Source organism: Lactuca sativa, chromosome 3, assembly GCF_002870075.4.
Source record: "Lactuca sativa cultivar Salinas chromosome 3, Lsat_Salinas_v11, whole genome shotgun sequence".
Taxonomy (NCBI): Eukaryota; Viridiplantae; Streptophyta; class Magnoliopsida; order Asterales; family Asteraceae; genus Lactuca; species Lactuca sativa.
In genome coordinates this window covers 57,082,605-57,091,513 of record NC_056625.2, presented here as the reverse complement: position 1 = coordinate 57,091,513, position 8,909 = coordinate 57,082,605, and positions in this window count along the sequence as shown.

Sequence of the window (8,909 nt, the reverse complement as noted above, 5' to 3'; positions counted from 1 at the left end):
CTTTATATTTCTGAAAAGAAAATGGGGAACTTTACCAATATTATTTTATCAAAATTTAATAATGGGCTGAAAGGTAAGAAAACAGATCCCAAAAAGGGCACTAAAATCAAATAGAAAATAAGAAAATATATGCATAAGTTTTTTTAAGATTAATACAACAAATCACAAGGTAAATAATGTTAGAATTGTTGTGTAGGTTCTCAGAAAGGAAATGATTCATATTGCTCACACTAGCTGATTTTCAAGTTCAAGGAGGTGAGTTACACTAACTCTCCTATTATGTAGGCATTACTTGTTTTATGTTATTGTTCTCGTGTATTAATCACATGTGATTATATGATCTAATCACGTGACTTATATGCACAAGATTCATGTTTGTGTTTTCGATTCAATAGTTGTTCTTTGTCCATATTAATCGTATGTGATCAAATATATAAAATGACATATGATCAAATACATGATAACTACTATTGAATTGAGAACGCGAATCTGAATCTTATTCACATAAACCATATGTGATTAAATATGCATAATCACATGTGATTAAATACACGAGAACAACTATTGAATCGAGAACACAAAAATGAACATTGTCCACATAAATCATATGTGATTAGATACATATAATAACATGTGATTATGTGTATCTAATCACATATGATTTATGTGGCTAAGATTCATTTTCACGTTCTCGATTCAATAATTGTTTTTTCCCAATTCAGTAATTGTCTTTTCCCACTGTAATCATATGTGATTATATACATTTAATCAGATGTGATTATATGTTTATAATCACATATAATTTTATTTGTAAAAAATGAATATTCACTACTAGAAAAACAGCCTTTTACGACGCTCATTGCACGTCGTAAAAGGATCAGACGACGCGCAAATGCGCGTCAAGGAAGGCCCTGTCATAAAGAGAGACGACGCTCATTTACGACGCGCAATTATGACGCGCGTTTACGACACGCAATGTGTATCAAGGAAGGCCCTGTCATAAAGGAAGACGACACACATTCGCGTGTCGTTACCTTACGACGCGCGTGTTAATTACACGCAATGCGTATCAAGAAAGCCCCTGTCAAGAAAGGCCATGTCATAAATGAAGATGACACACATTTTTGCGTATCATAATTTTAAATGTTTTAAAAAAATATTATTTATAGATTTACTAATTTTCAAATTAAATAATGCATTAAAAATCTCATAATACAAAATAAAATACCATAAATAACAAAGATAATTCATTTCACTAATATGTGAAATACAAATAATTATTCCAAAAGTGAGTAAATGTTATAAAAAAATGAACTCATTTATATACAATTGCATCATCTAGCTTACTATGTGCCAACAACTCTTTGTGTGTTTACTTTTGCTTGAGTCTCGTTTCCTCCAAAGCTTCTAGCCATGCCAAAATATGATATCTTGAGTCTCGTTTCAAGAACCAAAATCACCTTCAATCACCCAATTAAACTCTAATGTTGGTAGACTGAGAGTTCCAGAATCAAGATTACATCTATCACCTTCAATCACCCAATTAAACTCTAGATCTTCTGTTGTTTGAAAGAAATTGGTGTTTGTAATCTATGAACAAAAAACGCAAAGGCCAAGGTTAATATTTACTATATAGAAATAGCTATCAATCAAACAGAGCCAAAAGTGTTTACCGATAAATTAATGCCCCCCTGCAACAGTTTGTCTTTGATTCCTCTGATTCACATGACATGATAACTCAGCAACAAACTCATGAGCTTCAGTAAGTTTTGAAGCATAATTATGTTTCATGTGAAGTACACCCCCTGGTCATCTTCCTTGTATCCAATAACTAAGTTAGAAAATAAAATTTTGGTCCAACATATATTTTTTGTGAAGCATAATTTGCCCTTCCTCCAACATATCTTTTTTGTCCAACTTGTAGCTTATTCATATGTGCATCACAACTGATTTTTGCTCAAAACAACATTCATGAGTCAGTTGGGTGATAAAACAAGAGAGTAGTATTCTATATTGAATATTAAAAATAAATAAATAAATAAATACCTTGCCATGTTGATTTTTGGTGACTCGTAATTTCTGTGTAATAGAACCACTGGCCTTTCCAGGAAGAGTATTACTGCTAGCAGGCTCTAAATGTAGCTGTAGGAACTGTGTCTGTGTGTGTGGATTGTAAATGAGACAATAAGTTAGAAAATAAAATTTCAATTTGGGACCTTAGCTGAATTTTGCAATTTTGGTCCCAAAAGCCATTCTACTTGGACAAAGGAACAAAAATGTTATAAAAAGTCTCAAATAAGGACAAAATTTGCAAGAAACCAAACCAGATGTATGTATGTATATATATATATATATATATATATATATATATATATATATATATATATATATATATATATATATATAGGGAGGGAGGGAGCAGATATAGTTTTTACCTTGGGCACTGTTGCATGGAAGATGAAATCTGTATAGACCTGGGAAGACGTGTTTGTGAATTTTGCTTTAATTAAAGTTATCTGTGGACTTCCAGGTTAGTTAGACAGGTTGAACATTAGGCTCAATGCACCACCCTCAAATGCAACAATTGGTGGATATGTCTGCCCATTCTCCTCTTCTTTTATTCAATGTTCATGCATCAAAATAAAATCTTATACCCTTTTACCTTTTTCCCCTCCCATTGGCTTTAAATTGATGGGTATTGTGAAATTTGTTTTTTGGAATGTAAGGGTAAAATGAACAAGATCGAGTCATGTAAACTTAATTTATTTTTTCCTAACAGTTCCTCAAGTGGTAAGCATCATTTACCCGGATCGAAAAAATAATAAAATAATAATAATATACTTACTAGGTGGTGGCGGTGGTGTAGGATTTGGACCGAATCCGTCTAATAGATCCATCATAGGGGAAGCACCAGGTGTAGGTATAGGTAATGAAAGAGTATCCAAAGCACTAAAAGGTGAGGGTGAGGGTTTATTATTATTATTATTATTATTATTATTATTATTATTATTATTATTATTATTATTATTATTGTTATTATTATTAAGTTGAGTCAAGGATAAGAGATTAGATGTACATGAACTTTTTTGAGTAGCAGGAGCAGGAGCAGGTGGTGACCCGCTTGACAATACATCCAGCTGAACATATGTACCACTTTTATGCCCATGCATTGTATTTCTACCTCCTGAAATCAAACACACACAAGTACATCAATATTAATATCTAATCTCTATTATGCACTCTATATTTTATTGTACATTTAGTCAATTCATGTTTTCCCCGTGCTCTGATTATTATAACATCAAAGTTTAACTTTTTATAATAAAAAAAAAGTAATAAGATTTAACCTGATTAATCATCTAAAACAAACAATAATAACCTTCAATAATTCATAAAACAGTAACATACCAGTTTTCTTCTGTTCATTTGCAATTGTTGGAAGTCTTTAAGTCTCGATAGATTACTGGTCATTCAGCATTGTGAAGGAAGGCTAAGCCTTTTGCTGCCCCAAAAGCAATCATCAGTCTTGTTGGCCATGATAATGGCGCACTTGTTTATGAGGATTTCAAAAATAAGTTAACACTAGACAAAATATGGTGTTGTTTAACAAGTTTTTTAGTCATTTAGCATGTTAGGAAGGCTAAAATAGTCATTTATAAAATTTTAATGTCTTTACTCTTTGGTAATCTTATTTGTATTAACAGAAATATATAAGCACGTTTCCCACATACTAAGCTATCAACAACCATATGTCCTTAGAAATATTTACAATAATGAAACAATGCTAGATCAGTATTAGCTTTGACATATTTGTGATCAAAGTACAAACATGACAAAATGATGAAGCACAATTGAACTGTTAAAAGGGCAAGAAAGACAGAACAAGTCAGATATAATAAACAATTTTGACCTAGATGCTAAAACATAATGAAGGGATTGTCACCCTTCCTCTTCCTCTTGCAATTACCACTAAATCACTAATAGTTCTAATACAGTTACCAAGAAAGGCTTTTTATGATCATTGTTGGTATTTAAGTTGGTATTACAACTATCATGGCTGAAGATGTCATATACTATTTGTTATGTAGAGTATTGAAGTTAGGAAAAAGGGGGGTTTGAGACGTTTGACATAAAGAAAAAAAAAGATATATATATGGTAGGAAGCTGCATACTTCGAAAGAGGTGATTTTCAAGGCTTCCTCGAAACATGAACTCATAAACAAGAAATATGTGGTCATCTTCACAGCAATACCCAATCAATTTCACCAAATTGGGATGTCTGAGCTGAACAAGGAAATTAACTTCAGTCTACAACACAAAACGCCATTACAGATATGGATTAATGGTATAAGGAAGATAAAACAAAACAAAGAATTAGTTGCTGCATTGACAGAGAACTAGAGGAGCTTACAAGCAATTATTTGTGGCCTTAAAGACCCTCCTTGTTGAGAACCTTAACAGCAACAGGCATAGATTTGAGACCAACCCGAACATTCTCATCAATATAGCCCTTGTAAACAGTCCCAAAAGAAACAGCCCTTAAGTCAAAAAAGAAATAGCACCTGTTATAATCTTGATCTTTTTAAACAAGTTGTAATGATCGAATAACATAAATAATGGGAGCCATGGAACCATGAAAACCTTCAAGAAACCAAACCCACATAAAAATCCCTATCAGAAAATGTAAAATTTTACAAAAAAACGTAAATATTTCAATAACCTCCAAAATTGTATTCCTTCAAAACCATATAGGTTAAAATTGCATTTAGCTGCCATAGAATGTGTTGAATCAAGAATAACATACATTCATAAACATAACCATATGAAGGAGGTGGTAGAGGACGGACAAGCTAGGGCAGATAAGAGTGGAGCAGGGCGGTGAAGCAGTAATGTAGGCCACGAACCACAAATGAGGCACGATTCTGTCTCCCAAAATTCTGAATTGATAAACTGTGGGATAGACAACGAGATTTTTTGATTTTTGGGAATGAATCAGAGCAGGTATCCTTAGAGGATTTGAGTTTAGGTGACCGACGTTTGTCTCGAGGAAGGGAGAAGAATCGGTAAGTGCCAAAGGGATATAGGTACGAGAAAGAATGGGAAATCTAGATATCGCTTTTCCAGTTAGGGTTTTACAGAGGAGAATAAAAGAAGAATCAAAATCGAAATCAGAGGCATGAATAAAGGAGAAAGAAGAGCAATTTTTACAATACAGAGGAGTGCACCTTACCAAATAATCCTTCAATTGACTGCAATTTGGAGTCAAATCGATATCGATTCAGCTAGATAATACCAATTTCGATTTCAATTTCATCTACTCCAAGTCTTTGTGGCCTATAAAACACGGTGTGTGGCTGATGATGGACAACCTGCGAGCTGCTGGTACGAGCTGCTGGTTTGTACCCAACGCTTTACCAGCAATACCTTCTGCCGATACGAGCTGCTGGGTTGAGGTCACCTCAAAGAACCCTAAAATCTCTGGATCGAACAGATTCAATCACATAAATGGGCCCGGATCTTCCTTCACATGGGCCCCATTTTTGCCTTGTCTAATTACTGGAAACCATAGTTGAACAAGAAGGTATGTGTCCATTATGCATTTTTCATTCAATAGTCAAAGTCTTGAACCAATCGATCATCAAAGAATTCTTGATAGTCATCAAGAGGGTTCAAATCTGTTTCCTCTGGGGAAACGATTGGATCAAATCTGTTTCCTTTGGGGAAACGACTGGAAACCATATACGGATTAGGGTTTACAGAGAAAATGAGAAGGAGAGATTGAAGGTTGTTGGCTGGTGGCGTGCTTTCCTTGATCGACGTCGACGACCGGGAATGGCAAGTAACGATGGTCGAAGTGTGAGGGAAGAAGTAGGTGGCAGTCAATGTCAGCAGGAGGAAGGAAGGAGCGTCAATAATTAGGGCAAGAGGGAAAGGAACAAAAAGGAAGGCGGGGATTTTAATTTTTTAGGATTTCATTTTCCCCCTCAGCTACTAAAGGATGGAAGGCGCGTTTCCATTAAAATTTATAAAGCGACATCCTCAGACGACACACGTTTTATTATAGGCGCCCTCCGTGTTTTTTTTAGACACTAATTTAAGGGTACGCAAAAATGCGCGCCCTAAATCCTTAAAATTTATAGAGAGATGACATTATTTTTAGATCACACTCGTTTGCGTATCGTGAATCAATGCGTATCATAAATTGCGCGTCGTAAAAGGCTGTTTTTCTAGTAGTGATTGTCTATATAAATCATATGTGATTAGATGCATACAATCACATGTGATTATATACATGACAACAAATATTGAACCAAGAACATGAAAACAAATCTTTATCCAAATTAATCATACGTGATTAAATACATCTAATCACATGTGATTATACAAATCTAATCACATATGAATCTAACCACATAAATAATGTTATAAATGTTGTGTAGGTTCTCAGAAAGAAAATGATCCATCTTGTTCATGCTAGCTGATTTTCAAGTTCAAGGAAGTGAGTTACATTAGATATGTGTAATCACATGTGATTAAATACACGATACCAACTATTGAATCGAGAACATGAAAATGATTATTGTTTACATAAATCATATGTGATTAGATACATATAATAACATGTGGTTATGTGTATCTAATGACATATGATTTATGTGGCTAAGATTCATTTTTGCATTCTCGATTCAATAATTGTTTTTTTCCACTTTAATCATACATGATTAAATACATTTAATCAGATGTGGTTATATGATTCTAATCACATATGATTTTATTTGGAAAAATAAATATTGTCTATATAAATCATATGTGATTAGATACATACAATCACATGTGATAATATACATGATAAAAAATATTGAAACAATAACACAAAAACAAATCATTATCCAAATTAATCATATGCGATTAAATACATCTAATCACATGTGATTATATGAATCTAATCACACAATTCATTTTCTCTTTGTCGATTCAATAGTTGTTCTGATGTATTTTTATCACATGTGATTACATGTTTAATCTCATGTGATTAAGTACATGAGCACAACTATCACATGTGATTAAATACCCAAAAGCAATTATTCAATCGAAATCGCAAAAATAAATATTGTCTACATAAATCATATCTTATTAAATACATATAATCACATGTGATTATATGTGATTAAATACATATAATCACATGTGATTATATGTATCTAATCACATATGATTTATATAGACAAAAAATAATAATGTTTATATAAATCATATGTGATTAGATACATATAATCACATAAGATTATATACACGAGAACAACTATTGAATCGAGAACACAAAGATAAATATTGTCCACATATATCATATGTGATTAAATGCATATAATCACATGTGATTTTTAACGACCCAAAAATCACAACTAAAAATTTCTTTAAAAACATTACTAATCATTTTTATAAAAACTGTATCATAAGTCATAACATAATCTTCGAGTATTAATTCAAAACATATTATCATTATCAGAGTCAAGCATTCCCATGTTAACTGACTATGGTGTGTGCACTGCAATCTTCCCGAGCTCCTCCTTTGAAAACTGAGTACCTGAGACCAAAACTGAAAACCGTAAGCACGAAGCTTAGTGAGCTCCCCCAATCTACCACATACCAAACAATAACATATAAAGCACATATTGGGCCTTGCCCACTACATCGGACCGAGGTCCGGACTAACTGGGGCCTTGCCCCCTGCATCGGACCGAATTCCGAACTAACTGACTGGGGCCTTGCCCCCTGCATCGGACCGAAGTCCGAACTAACTGACTGGGGCCTTGCCCCCTGCATCGGACCGAAGTCCGAAACTAACTGAACATAACATAACATAAACATATCAACTAGCATGAACACACATATACTACATCGGGCCGTAGCCCGAAACACATAACACATAAATCCTGTCTGAGCCACGAAGGCATCAAACATGCTACTACTGCATCGGATCAAATCTGGAAACTACTACTAGCTAAACGGGCTGGCATTGTGGCCTTAGACTCGTTCCTACTGGAAGGAAACTCACCTGAGACTGCTGAACTGATGCCGCTAATCCTTTTGACTGCTACCCGACCTCTGACTCCGAACTGCTGCTCCACTAGCTCCTCGAGCTTCAAATGTCAATATAACACTTAGTCCAACTGACCTCCAAAGGTCAAATAGGTCAACTCTGGTCAAGGTCAAAATCCTGGTCAAAGTCAACCTTCCAGGTCAACCCTACTCGCCGAGTCCACCTAATAACTCGCCGAGTTCATATGCTCAGGGTCTTTCTATTCGCGACTCGACTCGCCGAGTCAGTCCATGACTCGCCGAGTCAACTATTCCCGAGTCCTGACCTGTCCAACTCGCTGAGTCTCCACCCGACTCACTGATTCGAGTTTCAACTTGAAGGGTTTGGGGTTTCGCGACCTGACTCGTCAAGTCCAAGAATAGACTCGCCGAGCCCAAGGCAATCTTCAACCAACTCGTCGAGTTCATGCCTAACTTCATCCGACTCGACGAGCAGTTCATCCCACTCGTCGAGTTCCTCCTCATCTTCAAACTACTTGCCGAGTCCACTCAAAGGACTCGCCGAGTCCAATCAGATCTACATACATGCAGAGGACTTTAGAGTCATGCATGGACTCCAAACTGTAGATCCACTCTTCTAAAGCCTATTCCTTGCGTAAAGTGGCAAAATTTACGTGTAGCTAACGAGATCTAGGCTCAAATCACTATAAACTAGGGTTTGAGACAAAGGGGCTCAACAATCAACCCATAGACTGATGCTTTATGATTCTCTAGGCCAAGATACACATAGATCTGAAGTAGCAACTTCAGATCTGGGCTTCTAACTCGGAATAGCTCATAAACTTGTCCTAAAAGTCCCAAATCCCAAG